Source organism: Epinephelus moara, chromosome 22 (genome assembly GCF_006386435.1).
Source record: "Epinephelus moara isolate mb chromosome 22, YSFRI_EMoa_1.0, whole genome shotgun sequence".
In the NCBI taxonomy this organism is placed as follows: domain Eukaryota; kingdom Metazoa; phylum Chordata; class Actinopteri; order Perciformes; family Serranidae; genus Epinephelus; species Epinephelus moara.
The window spans coordinates 38310707-38326094 of NC_065527.1; positions in this window are offsets into that span (position 1 = coordinate 38310707).

Here is a 15388-nt window from a genome sequence, read left to right on the forward strand (position 1 = left end):
CGTTAAAGGGTTTTTTTTGGGGAGTTTTTCCTTATCCGCTGTGAGGGTCCAAAGGACAGAGGGATGTTGTATGCTGTAAAGCCCTGTGAGGCAAATTGTGATTTGTGATATTGGGCTTTATAAATAAAATTGATTGATTGATTGACTGAATAAGTGGGGACTTGTCCCCACATAGTGAACAGTTTTTGGGAAGTGAGAGTTTTGGAAAAACGGGACATATTTTGAATGTGGGAACATTTGCGGAGACTGTGGCCATTTTCAGAGAATGCTGACTTTTTGGAATTTTGGAAAACGCTGGGACATTGTTTGAAAGTTGCATTGAGTGGAGCTATTTTCTGGAAGTGGGGAAATTCTTGAAAAGTTAAATTTGAAATGTGGGGACATTTTTGGAGAGTGAGGACCATTTTAGAGTGTGGATATTTTCTAAATGTGGGGACATTTTGGAAAGTTACTAAGTTTTTGGAAATTACATTTTTGGAAAATGGGGTCATATTTTGGGGAAATGACATTTCTGGAAAGCAGGGCTGTTTTTGAAGAGTGTGAAAATAGGAGACATTTTGGAAATCTGGGCCATTTCTGGGAAGTGGGGCCATTATTTTGGAAAAAGACATTTTAGGGAAGTGGGGACATTTTTGCAGAGTGTGTACATTTTCTGAAATTGGGCACTTTTTTGGAAAATGGGGACATTTTCACAAACTGAGGACATTTTTGGAAAGTAGAGCCATTTTCAGGAAGTGGAAAAATTTATGGTAAGGGACATTTTTTTGAAAAGGGACATGTTGGGAAAGTGGGGCCATTTTTGGAGAGTGGGGACCATTTTAAAGAGTGTGGAGATTTTCTAAATGTGGGGATATTTTGTAAATTGGGGCCATTTTTGGAAAGTGGGGAAATTTTTGGAAAGTACGGTTGTTACTAATGTAAGTGACATGTCATTAGCGTTGCATGCTTCACATACTAGCACATGACACAATGATTCCAATAACTCAATTGACTTTTGGTTTCACATGAGACACGAACAGCAGTCACCCAGGTGAAAGTCCGGAGTTTGTTTGACCCTCCTGCCCTTCATGGAATCTCTCACTGTTAGGTAGTTGCCCAGAATGTCAAAAACCACCGCACTCAGTGCATCTCATACTGCCGCTAAAGGGTACCTCGCTGCATCGGTGTCTGACCCCATTGGCCACGTGACCAAGCACGTGCTGGGAGTGAGACCAGGTTGGCAGGATGGTGTGTGTGGCTCATTGATATGTTTTTTAATAGTTTTTGGACAACAATGGAGCTCTATTGCACAGAGTGAATGATATATCAGGCTCTTATACGCACCCAATATTTGTTGGTTGATACATTCACTGTTGGTTTGCACATGACAAGAAAAATACTGGCAAAGATTGACGCCATTTTTCCCTTGGAATTCTGAATTTGTTGACAAAATTTCAATACTCTCAAAATCAGCATAATGTTAAACAAAATGCAGCAACAATTAACAGCTCCTCTTGGTTTCAGTGTGTAATTATTTGTCAATTTTTCATGACTAACAACCCGTGAATGTCTCTGTTTCCTCTTCTCATATGTTTCTGAAAAAGGAAAAAAAATGTCAAATTGTCAACCTGTCAGTGTAAAATAATTATTTCCTCAACACACAGTGGTGGGTGTCTGATGAAACTACAGATCATTGAGATGCAGGTTTGATATTTTCAGGTATTTACTCAGTGCTGATGAAGCTGTAGGGGAAAATGCTTGTCCTCATCCTGATGTGAACCACTAGAGAGAAGCAGAGTGAGCTCTGATCCTGCAGGATAATTGTGTTTGTTCAGACTGATAAGTTGCAAACAACCTCTAACCTGCAATTTAATCATACAATGAAGAGGAAGAGATGAAGAGATGGAGATAGTTACATTGCGTGTGTGTGTGTGTGTGTGTGTGTGTGTGTTTGTGTGTGTGTATTATGACTGATTTAAATTCCCTGCAAATAAAACAGATTAAATTGAAAGCATTTTTTAATTAAAATGGGGATGTAAGAATATGTGAGTCAGAGGAAAGAGAACTGAGAGTAAACAAGGAAAACAGAAGAAAATAGGAGGGTGAAAAATAGACTTCCATTATCTTAGTTCAAAGTTAGATGTTTTCACATGTGGCTAATAATTGTTAGCTTCTTGTGCTTCAGTGTCAGACGGTGGGTTGCTGCTGCTGCTCGCTGTATGTGCTTATGCAGGGTTGCCAACTCTCACGCATCTGGCGTGTGACACGCATCCACCTTCCATCTCACGGTCTCACTCTGCCCAACCAATTCTCAAGCCAGCGACAAATGCTGGAAAAAAAGGCTGGCAGCTGTGTATTTTAAATTAATTTCAAACAGCCGGCATGCCGGGTGGTCGGAGTAGAAGTTTGCAGCCAGACTTCAGAGAGGGGAGAGGAGTGGAGAGGGGTAGACTCCGCCTGACCTGCGTACTGGTTGATTGAAATGGAGTGCAGCCAAATGTTTCTGTGGAAAACTACTCTCTGATTGGTGCGCAATCCATATTTGCGCTTTGATTGGGCAGCTCCAGTCTCACAGTCAGCTGACTACACTGTCGTGTTGTGATCTAAATCAATAACACAGACGAGACGTGTGCTGCTGGGCAGGGCTGCTGTGTGTTAACTATTATCAGCAAACCAGCCAGCAAGAAGCAAAAAACCTTGCACAGTTTCTTCCAATGGACCGTGTAAGTTGAGTAATGCTGTTGCATGTAGATAATGTTAGCTAAATGATGACTAATTAATGGATGCCAATATATCAAGTTCAGCTAGTTAATAAGAATACTATTACTACAAATCGCTTGCTAGCTAGTTTCATGCTAGGAAAAAAACACTCCTCCTTAATAAGAACTTATGCTCACTATTGCTTTGCACGTATTTTTTTTTAATCTTTATTGCCACAATAGAAAGAGCAGGGTCAGGGAGGAGACAGTGGACCAGAGACCAGCAAGGATGATCATGCAGGGTCTTCACAGGTGAGGAGAGATTATAACTGGCTGAGAGAAAATATCTATAGCATAAAAGTGACTTTGAGGTTAATTTCCACAGCAATTTAACTACTACTATTCCTAATTCTATTTCAAAATTTTGCTTTCCACATATTTTCTTTAATCTTTATTGCTACAATAGAAAGAGCAGGGTCAGGGAGGAGAAAGTGGACCAGAGGCCAGCAAGGATGATCATGCAGGGTCTTTACAGGTGAGAAGAGAATATAACTGGCTGAGAAAAAATATCTATAGCATAAAAGTGACTTTGCGATTAATTTCCACAGCTATGTCAAGGCATTTGGAGAGCTTTGTAAATGTCAAAAATATAATGAAATGGCCTAGGTCTAGGCACTCTTAGGGCTCTAGTTTCCGGCGCGGCGCAGGGTGGCGAACCCTGCGCAGAGCTAGTTTCGAGCAGCGCAACCCGAGGCGCACTCAGTTTGGTAGTTTGGCAGACTGAGGTGCGCTGAGATGGGTGTGGTGGCTCAGCAGGGGGAGGTGTCAACAGATCCAGCTTGGCGCAGTGACAGTTTTGTGCCAAAAGGCTTCACCGACGGTGTGCTAAATGCTCGCCAGCTGAAACCAGGTCTACTGTCAACGCAGACGGAGTGCAGCCAGTGTAAGTGGAAGTTTGGCTGACCGGCGGACAGTGCGCACACGTCACCAAAACCTCACAGGCAGGTTTCCAGAATGTCAGGAACATTAACGATGCAATAAATACCAACAAAAAACAACAATTCAATGCAACTATCTGCAATCAGCACATAAATGTATCTCTGTATCGACTGTCCCGTCACATCTGATGTCAGATCAGAGGGGACGGGCACCATTTGGCACGTTTGGCACGCGAAATGGAAACCCAACCTGATTTGATTAACACAGCTGCAGAATAATGAGTTCACATCCCTCTCAGCCAACCACAAACAGCCACAGCATCAGATAGGGAGTATATATTCAGCATCTGTCATCTTAGAAAAGCCAAAAGAAAGAAACAGAGTGAGACTGCGAGAGAGAAACAGAGAGCGCGCTCGCACGAGAGAAACGCAACATTGATTTACAATTGTGGTGACCTCCTCCCAGGCCACCTTTGCATCATCAGCCCGTGGAGGTCTGCTCGCAGTTCCGCATATTCGGACACTGCGAGCTTGGACCTCCCGGACCAAAACATCAGTTTCCTCCTGGGAGAAGTTTGGCCGTCTGACACTGCTGCTCTCTTCTGCCATGGCGAATTGAGTAAACTCTCATTACACCTTCGCGCGGCACATTTAAGGGCGAGGAGAGTGGCTCATTTGATTGGTGTGATGTGTGTAAAACCCACTCCACGCCTTCTCTCCTCCCTCTTTCTGACTTGCGCAGGTAGGAGGGACGGAGGTGGGAAGGAGGAGTCAATGTAGGTATTGCCCATCTCCAGAATGCTACCCCTAAACCCACCAGAATGCAGGAAATCACATCCAACATTTTCTGGGGGAGGACCCTCAGACCCACACTACACCACCATTGTCTCTCTCTGTATGGTATTTGTATGTAAGGTTTTGGGCCCTATCCATCTCCAGCAGGCACCCCAAAAATGTGTCAGGATGTGGGGAATCAGGATCGCATCTACCAAATCAGTTGACAAACAAACATTTTATGTGTTGGCTTCAACAACGAACTTGTGGGCATACTGCTGAATCTCACTCCAAGGTTTTTTGAAAAGTTGGCAACCCTGGCTTATGCCCCGACCACACACATTCTCATTGACTGATTAAGTGGCGCTGGTTTTTGATATCATTGTGGCGTACTGATTATGAATACAGTCCATCTGATGTTCGTTTTGTTTCATCACTACTACAAATGCAACTGAAGCCAGTATCTCACTATCACTATCCTCATTCATATTTTAAAAAGCTACAAATTATGTTTGCCACAAAATAAGCCCGAAAAGCTGCAAATCAGAACAGAAGTACAGAGAGTTGTTGTATAGAGATGTACACTGTCTCATCTTGTTGACTTGGTGTGAACCAACAATTAGTAGTTGCCTGTTTCAACTCATCGCAGATCTTTGGTTTGAACTGGGTTTTTGGTTGTGGCTGTTGACTGGAGGTTAAAGTTCAAAGTCTTTTTTAAAGAAATGCAATTATATATATATATATATATATATATATATATATACGTGTGTGTGTGTATATTCACACCTACAGGCAATTTTAGCATCAGTTAACCTAGCCTGCATGTCTTTGGACTGTGGCAGAAAGCTGGAGCACCCGGAGAAAACCTACGCTGACATGAGAAGAACATGCTGTCTGGCTAGTTCATTTATCAGTTGCCCTTACCTCCTTAACAGACTAGTTGTTTTTATTTTGTTGTTAGATTATGAACAAAGATTAATGCAAGAAAAAGAATGAAATATAGCGAAACAGGGTCCACGTCATTGGTCCGACAGTCCATTGGTTCGACATCCCATTAGTCCGACTGTCTGCAGTGCCGAACGGCTCGCGGCGGGCTTATGGTGCACTGTGACCGGCTCTGGGTCAGCTGGGAAAGGCTTGAGGCGGAGCAGGCTCACGGCTTATGTGTTTGTCACTTTCTTTTTCATTTTAACCCACACCATGATCTTTTCCTGACCCTAACCAAGTGGTTTTTGTGCCTAAACCTAACCAGACCTTAACCACAGGGCATCATGATGATTTCGGAACAGACTTTGGAACAATGGGTTTAATATGGTCGGAACAATGGGATGTCGAACCAATGGGCAGTTCCCAGCGAAACATCCATTAAAACAGAAAGAAGATAAATTAGATTACACAACGTATTAAATTTAGGGAACTTTCCGAGATGAAATCCCTCTTTGGGTTTGTCCTCACTTTCCTTACACCTCTTGTACATCTTGAAACCAACCTGTTGGGAGATTTTCCAAAAATCCAGGAGTTTCATCTTTTGCAAAGGTCAAGACGTTTTACTGCCGACCGCCTCATAAATCTGGTAAATGACAGAGCAGCAGATCCAATGACCCCATACATCACTGAAAGGTCAGCAGCATGAAGGAGTGGAAGCTATCTGTCTTCTCACCGTGAAACAGAAAATCCGCAGCGGCGACACGACGGAGGAGCGTGAGTAATGAAAGAACCACCTGCAGACTGAAGGAGGCACATTAGTATGGAGGAGGGAGGAGCAGAAACCTTTACAGAGGAGGTATCAAGAGTGAAGGTCGTTGAAGGTCTTTACTGTCAGAGCTGCAAAGACTCATAAATCTCTGCAAACTTTTTAAAAACATAAAGGTTTTATAATTGAAAGAAACAAGCAAAGTGACAGGACTGATGTGATATTTGTTGTAAATGTGAGAAACATTCACGTATTTAAAGAAGTGTAGTATTAAAAAGTCATTCTGTGAGGTTAATGATGAAAAAATCCTACTTTGTCTTTGGGCTCCAAACACCTGAAGTCGTTTCTTATGTTTTAACATTTAGATTTATTACTACATTGCTGTAATTAAGTCTATAAAGTATAAATTTCCCATCAACCAAGAAGTCAGTTTAGATCGTAGGTGACTGACTTTATATTTTATTTCTGTCACAGCACAGCTGTCACTTTTTTCATTTCTCACCTCATCTAGCTCATTAGTCGCTGTGAACTTCCCTCTGATGTGAGCTGAAAATTTGTGTCTGAAATGTGAGTCGACAGTTTGACTCTCGAGTCCTCCCACACCGACAGCAGTTTTACATATATTTCCCAGCAGCCTCAGCGTCACAGTGTCCATTGATTTGGTGCAGGTGGTGATGTTGCTCGGCCCACCGCTGGCCCGAGGCAAAGAGAGAGGGGTGGAGAAGAAGAACAATTTCATCCAAGAAGAAGAAGAGTGACGTCCTGCTGAAGTGTCCTTGAGCAAACCACCAAACCTTCAAATTATTTCTTTTTAACTGTGAGGCACGAAACAAATCCATTTAAAGGTTTTATTTCCTCCAAACTACTACAAATACTCAACCCAGTTGCCTTAAAAAATATATAACATATTCTAATAGAACAGTCTCTACATCATCATCACACATCATCTGAAGCAGCCTACTTCCTTCATGGTTCTAATGATGTCACTCATAATCAACACCCCCACCTCTTTCACATGAACATGCTCGTGGCTGGATAGAAAAATCAAGAGTTGACTGAACTAGTTGATAACCAGCTTTATAGTACCAGTTATCCAGACGGACAATGTTAGTGTTACTCAAACCAGATAAAGAGAAGATATCCTGTTGGTAAGTTGAACTGGCTTCATAGAGGCCAAAGCCTCGCTGCCTGGCTGTACCACTTGACTGGCTTGGAAAGTGGTTCAGATCTTTGCACAAGGTTTTGACAGCAATATAAACCCCATAAGTTCCATTAAAAATGTGTGGTTGTGATAGAGGAGAGTTTTGGTCAGTTGAGAGTAAGACAGTTTGGAGAGTTTGGAGAGTAAGATAGTTCTGAGTGTTAGGAGTGTTAGGCTGGCTGGCTGGCCACTACCGTGGTGCTGAAACTAAATCAATCAATGTCAGGCACATCAATCACCCACCACTTCATCAGCGCATAAGTCACACACAGCCTACTTATTTTTCGTCTTATTATTATTTTTCTTCCGCCAGATTTCGGTGCGTAACTTGTGCCACAGCTCTGAGCGCACACACAGGGTCTTCATAAAACATAGATTCAAGATTCAATATGCACAGTAAGGACACGCGTTTCCCTGCAGAATGAAATTCGTTCTTTTCTGTCACCAATTAACGCCAAACAATATAAATCTGAAGTATGAAATAGATCAAAATATATACAGTGCACACTGTTGTCCTCGCTTAGTGTAATACTCCGTCGTAATTTACAATATATACACATTATAATAAAGATATGGGATATAGTCAAGATGGCACCACCCGAGTGGCAGCTGGTTACAGAAGTTCCGACCCCCCTTCGTGGATGTGCAGTATGTGGTTCTGAGCGAAGCTGTGGCCAATGTGGCACCTTTCCTGATCTCATAATTACGAGATCTTATCTCGTAATTACGAGATCCTGATCTCGTAATTACGAGATCTTTTCTCGTAATTACTAGTGTCTAATTTTTTTTTTATCCAGTGAATGCAATGCGCTTCCGTACATGTTACTCTGTGGTGGACAAAACACTTTTGCTACCGTTTCATCACATCATTCATCATATGAAGCAGCCTACCCCTTTTACATGAATGCTAACCTCTGGAACTTTACTTGCCTGAAGCTAACCTCTGTACTTTTACGTTAGAGTGAGTATGTGTAAATTGTAGTGATGGTGAGATGAAGCTTCATGAAGCATTGAAAGCTTATTGGTTCAGAAAAGGGTTTGTGATGGAAAATTCTGGTATTTGACCTTTTTAACCTACAGTGGGTGCAAGTCTAATTTGGCCGCATCCCCGCGTGAATCACGCGTGAGAATCTGATGCCTGCAGTTGAGGGGGAAAGGGGGGTTAATTACTATATCCAGGAGTAGCTGCAGTGTGCGCAAACAACCACCAGGTGGCACATGTGAGCAGATAATATCATCGCCCCTTCTAAAACTGCCACCCCCTTCCCATTGCTTGTGTCATTTTATCAATGAATGTGGTAACACTGCTATTTCACCATTCAGGAGGTTTCGCGCATATTGAGTGAACAGCTGCAGCTGAGCTGTGCTGTGCTTCCGTCACCAGATTCATCACTAATTCACAAGTGCAGCGAATGCTTCTGTAGGATACTGTAAGTCACATAACCAGCCACATAAAGAAAGAAAATGAAGAAAATGTAACATTAACAATTCCGCGTAGGGCTGGACTCGATTTCAATTTCGATTTTAATAAGAAGACTTCATTTTCGAGCCCCAAAGGCCAAGATCTAATTCTAAGCGGTCTGCTGTTGACTTATCTGTTTAAATTTAACACTGGATCACAGTTTAAAATGTAGTTTATATTTATAAATGAACTCTGCCAAGGCCTGTTTTAACGATGGACTGCTAATATCCGTCATAAGAAATGTTGAAAATTGCAATAGCCTAAATCAAAATTTTAAACAATGGTATACTGTAAATCGGAATCGCTGTTGGAGGTGGCTGCTCTGAGATGCCTGCTCACCATCTAGTTAATATGTTAATTGTTGGTCTGAACAACAAAAGAAACATAAACAACTTTCTGCATTTACTAGTTTTCTTTTCATGATTTGTTATTTCCTCCGTTCACTTTGATTATGGATCAGATAGAGTCTGTCTGTCAGCAAGAAACACTTTGTAAATAGGCTATTTATATTTTATTTCCATTCAGTCACGTGAGGCTGAAAATCCAGAGCGTCTGGTTTGATATGAGTTATCATTTCAATTTTCCCCGAAACATTTAGACTAATAAATTATTTCCAGTGTTCAAAAGACACCATAATGATTTCACAATCATGTCATAGACGCAATTAATTGATGAGAAACATAAACACATTCTTCCTGCGTCCGAGCAGTACACAGTAGAGATGCGCGGATGCAATGCGCGCATCCACCTGAATTAACTATATTATCCTATTTATAGACCCACCATCCGCATGTCAAATAATGGTTATTATTTCTAGTATTCCCCAAAGTTAGTTTTCTTAGTTGTGAGATCACAGACAGCAGACCGGGGGAGGAAAAAAAAGACATTTCTTTGCTCTGTGCTTTCAGAAAATAACCAGGGTGAGGGTAAGAAAGACCAACTGTCCGTACAGCAGTCCCACTGTGTTTGCAGGGCATATCAGGCTGTGTGATTACAAAGATTGGTTTAACGCACTGGAGCAATTTCATACAATTTCGAACATTTAACGTGATAAATTAATTTCAGTTCAACATGGTCATTTGCTTAGAGGATTCAGCTGAAGCATAATGAGTGTTATATGTCATTAAGATGAAGTATTTGCTTGTTTTTTGGTTAATTATGCACATGATCCGTTTGACCCCATCATGACAAACTATGACACTATGACAAACAGACAACAGACAACAATAATGCACATTAGCTGCAACAAGATATGCTTCCATTAAAAACTCCAAGTAAATGACCACAGTGCATGTGTGTAAAAATAAGTTAAAACTATTGATAAAATCATAAATATAAATAGTTCAATGAGTCAATGTTTATCAGGATGATGCGGCTTCATTCCGAACAATTTCACTGTATGAACCTAGACGATCGGCGTGTCTGGAGATAAAAAAAAATAATATTCAATGAACTGCTGGTGTTGTGCGTCATGCATAAATGCGCATGAGGACACAAATTCTCCCCTACTGTACAATATGAAGGAGACTGGACGTCATTCAACGCTTCTAAAATTTAAGTATGCATGTTCGGATACAGGCTTTTCAATACAAGAAACAGACAATTCACACAGTTTCATCAAACATTTTATTTATTTTTCATCTTTATTTATTTTAGTGTCTCGTTGGTTGCTAGAAGAGACATTTATCTCCAGCACTTCTGCAGTCACAGTCGTGGCAGGTGGTGGTGGTGATGGTGATGTGCCAGAAGGAGTGGAGGACATTCATCCAGCTCTCTCACCGCTCGCTGACCGCTGGTGCGGCTGTGGCTCTGATCAGTAAAATGAATAAACTCATCTGTGTCATTCTTTTCAATATGGACAGCACATTTAAATATCTGATAAGGTATTGTATTGGAGGCTATGATAAAGCGGTTTTAGATTAGTGACAAAGGCCAAAATAAACAGATATTAATCAGGGATGTATAAAAGTTCACAGCCGTAATCTCTTTCCAATGCAACTTATTATGTTTTTTTCCTCTCATGACGCAGTTTTTGACTGATGCAACTAATAGGCTATTTATAGTCCGGAAAATACGGGTTTTCTTTATATTAGCGATTATATTCAAAATAGTTAAACAGAGATGAATAAATAATCAAATACAGTGCTGGTGTTAAGTAGCCTAATTATTTTGGTATTTTTTTTAATTTAAAGTTTTGACCATTAGCTACATTTCCTCCCGTCAGCTGTGTTGAATCTCATGTTAACACGCCGTGTATGATAAGTACAAATAAATGTTCCTACTTCACCTCAAGATTTAATAAGAAAACATTGTGACCCCCCAATGTTGACCTGAAGTTGGCGCCAGTGTCTATTATATTATAATAGCCTATTATTTTTCTGGTATTAACACACACCACTGTTAATTTTCTTAGTTGTGAGATCACAGAAATCCAGATGAACACAGAACAGGAATTAACAGTATCATGGATCCTAAGAACAATCTTTATTGGGAAACACGGCCATTTCAGCTTTGTCGCAACCCTCCCCCACCCCATTCACCCCCGGCCATCGAATGAATGAGATAGGCTGACTGTTACCTTCAGAATGGTTGTTTGTGTTCCCCTACTTAACCTGTATTGAAGTGGTAATGATTAAGTTAGGTGAGAACAGTGAAAGTGTTCAATAAAATACCAAAGATTTCTATGCTGTTTTCGCAGCAGTATTAAAACACCATTACTGCAAGTGAAACATGAGACTCTTCATAAAGTTTTATATATATAATGTGTTGTTTTTATGTGTGTGTGGATCTCGTTTATCTGCTTTAACACTGCCCGATGCTGCAGAAGAATAAGTGAAAGTTAAAACTATAATACTGTGTATAAAGAAACACTCACTATTTTTTCAATTTCACAATTGGTGTCGCTCGCAGGGCGCGGCGGACCTGTGCTGCGCCTCTGTTTTCGACAACGTTAACAAATAGCCTAAATTAGATAAATTAACATGTCCAAGCTTAACTTTGACTCCATGGAGGGTTAACAATGGATGAGTGGATTGAGCAGTGCCTTTCTCCTGAAAAAAAAAAAAAAAGGCGAGGAAAAGACGACATGCAGAGCCACTGACTAAACATTGACTCATTGAACTATTTATATTTATGATTTTATCAATAGTTTTAACTTATTTTTACACACATGCACTGTGGTCATTTACTTGGAGTTTTTTATGGAAGCATATCTTGTTGCAGCTAATGTGCATTATTGTGGTCTGTTTGTCATAGTTTTTTAGCACTGATTGCCAAGTCAAATTCCTGTGTATCTGTTTGATACATTTGGCGAATAAAGTGATTATGAGACGATTGTACAGTAATGTAATATATATCTAAATGTTGTAGCCTATTTTACATTTCAGATGAGTAATCTAACTATTTACCATCACTGTAAATCTGGTATTTTCTTGTCTGTTTGTCTGCAAGCGCACTGCAGTTTGCAGTTTGCAGCCCCAGAGATGGCGCCTATGATAATAGATCTTCTTAACTGCTTTTGGGAAACATGGCCATATGACAGATGACGGCGAGGAAAGAGACCGGTTTAAGTTTTGACAGCTAAGATGTAATTGGTTGCTGCACGATGTGTGGCATACAATGATTGGTTAGACGCGGGGCACACCCCAGATCAGCTGATAGGAAGGCTGAGAAAATGAATGAATGCGTGTGAGACACACACGTTGCACGCGCACCTCCTCCTCCCTCCTCCCTCACCTGTAGTAACTTACATGATTGAAAAATGGAGCGACAGTCGCAGCTGAAGAGGAAAGGTGCGTAGACAGGGAGAGGCTTAAAAAGCGTAAAACACTGCAGCAAAGTGTTGTAAAATAACTGACATGTTTTATTTTGTAGTAGCCTACTCTGTCCTCATCTCACACATTGTAAGTCAAGCTATTGAAATAAAGGCTTTGAAAGATTCATCCTCAACTTATACCTTCAAAACGAATAAATAAACATTTTTCTGTGTTTCTGTGCATGCACTTTCATGTTTCTGTGATCAAACAAACAAACCAAATCCACCCCACACAAGTGGTGTTATTACAGGTGCACAATTTATATAATTACCCTGACAATATACATAAGTCAGGGCCGGCTTAAGGCATAGGCGATATAGCCGGGCGCCACATTGTCTGGTGGGTGCTGGGAAAAAAATGAAAATAAAAATAATAATAATAAAAATTCGCCAGTGGGCGCCCATCCTATTTTTTTTTCCAGAGGTAACAAATGAACAAATACAGAAAAAAGATAGAAAGAGAGAAAGCAAGCAAGCAAGAAATAAAGAAATACACTTTGCACCCCAGTTCCTCAAAATTTTTCATCTGCCCTGCCCCTGCACCTGTACTGTGTGCACTGGCCAAGATAGGCAGATATTTACATTTTACCTGCGTTTCATAATAATGAAAAGGTCCAAGCCTTCAGGTGTGGGAGGAGGAGGAAAAGAAAGTCCGATATAGAGGTATGTTGTCTGTCTTATGTTATCTTTGAAATGGCGGGTAACATCGTTAGATGTTTCATTTGTTGCAGCTAGCTAGCTAATAATAGCAATAAAGCTAATGCTACATAATAATGCTACGATAGCTGTTGGACTCAGATAATATTACAGATTGAACGATATGGGACTGAGGGCTCTAGTTTCCCGGCGCAGCACAGGGTGGCGAACCCCGTGCAGAGCTAGTTTCGAGCAGCGCAACCCGAGGCGCGCTCAGTTTGGTAGTTTGGCAGACCGAGGTGCGCTGAGATGGGTGTGGCGGCGCAGCAGGGCGAGGTGTCGACAGATGCAGCTTGGTGCAGTGACAGTTTCGTGCCAAGAGGCTTCGCCGAAGGTGTGCTAAAAGCTCGCCAGCTGAAACCAGGTCTACTGTCAACGCAGGCGGAGTGCAGCCGGTGTAAGCCGAAGTTTGGCTGACCGGCGGACAGTGCGCACACGTCACCAAAACCTCACAGGCAGGTTTCCAGAATGTCGGGCACATTAACGATGCAATAAATACCCCAAAAAACACTATTCAATGCAACTATCTGCAATCAGCACATAAATNNNNGGAATGTTAAAGATATCATTGAGGAAAACGAGGTTGACGTGACGTGATTGAATCAGGGAATCCGTGTGTCCACCACGGGAGAGGATCCTAATTGACTTTACATTGGCATTGTTTTCGTGGTGGCAGCACGTAATTTCAACCCATTACGTGCTGCCACCACGGAATGCGGTGTTAAGAGGTCGTGGTCATTTCACGTATTTGTGTTAGATCAGGTTGCATTTACCCCTCCTTTTTGGAGCCTTCTGTCACCTAGGAGACCGTGTGTGTGTTGAGATCCGTCAATATTATGCTATTAGATCTCACTCATCAGCCAAACACCAATCACTGTTGAGATCCGTCAATATGTGTTCTTAACCTTGAGCTACGGAGCACTTTTATCTGTATCATGTTTTTCTCTGAATCAATGAATCTAATCTTTTTAATCTCTTCTTAATCGTTCGGGTATCCGCATCACTCCTTCCTCTTGGGGTGAACACCGGGGTGAATGTTGTGGGAGCCGGGATGTAGGGAGGGGGAAAAGGAGATGCGTCAGACATGATTCACAATATCACGATACGGTGATGTAGTTAAAATAAATCCTCACCATCTTCCTGTTTCCCTTTCTCTTTCTCTCAAACACACACACACACACACACACACACACACACAAACACACACACACACACTATTCACTTTGTGTCAGTTTCTCCAAATCACCTTAGCATATGGGGTGACCATTATGGAGTGAGCTTTTAAGCACATAGGCCTACTATAATCAATAAAGCATAGGTTACCATTCTTACGTTTTTCTTTAAATACAGCTTTTTCCACCACTCGTTAGTTACTCACACCAAAGAGCACATTTACAGGAACACCGAGACCTATCATGGACCTTGGTAAGAAAACTTTTACCATCTATTTTTTAAACCATTTTCTTGTCCTTTAAGTTTCACAGCGATCCGTTAATTCATTATTATTTTTCTATTTGCAGACATTATCAATCTAACGGACGAAGGTTATCTCATGAGCCCTGAGTATAACAACCTGTCCGACTGTAAGTCTTGTTCTTGTTAATGTTGTTAACGCACATCTCATACACATTTACGCATCTAATACACAATATATTCCGTTGTTTTTGTTTGTTTTACAGTCACGGTCGATAATCTGGAAGAGTTGAGCGAAATCATTCGTCAAGCAGAGGCCGAAGAAACTAAGCACTCTGCTCCAGCGCCAATTCCCTCAACAGCCGACGTGGTTAAAAGAGCTGACCCGGTCGTCTCAGACCGCTCCGGAGCATGTGAAGGACGGTACACGTCCTCCTGTACAAACGCTACATTCTTCTGCAGCTGGCAGGAAGAAGCGGCGGATGCCCAGCACCAGCAGCAGCAGCGACAGCGACGGTCGACCGAGTGTTTCTTGCAGCGCTCGTAAAACCGGTGAGTCAAAACTTTTTATTTTCTTTTTAAAACAAATAAAAACGCAGGATCTGTGTCGGCTTCACGCTGCAATGCTACAAACATGAAGTTGGACCATATAACTGCTCGTGGCGGGCCGCTCTCTCCTGTGTGTTGGTGGGGGGGCGGGTGGTGTTGGGGGGGGGGGG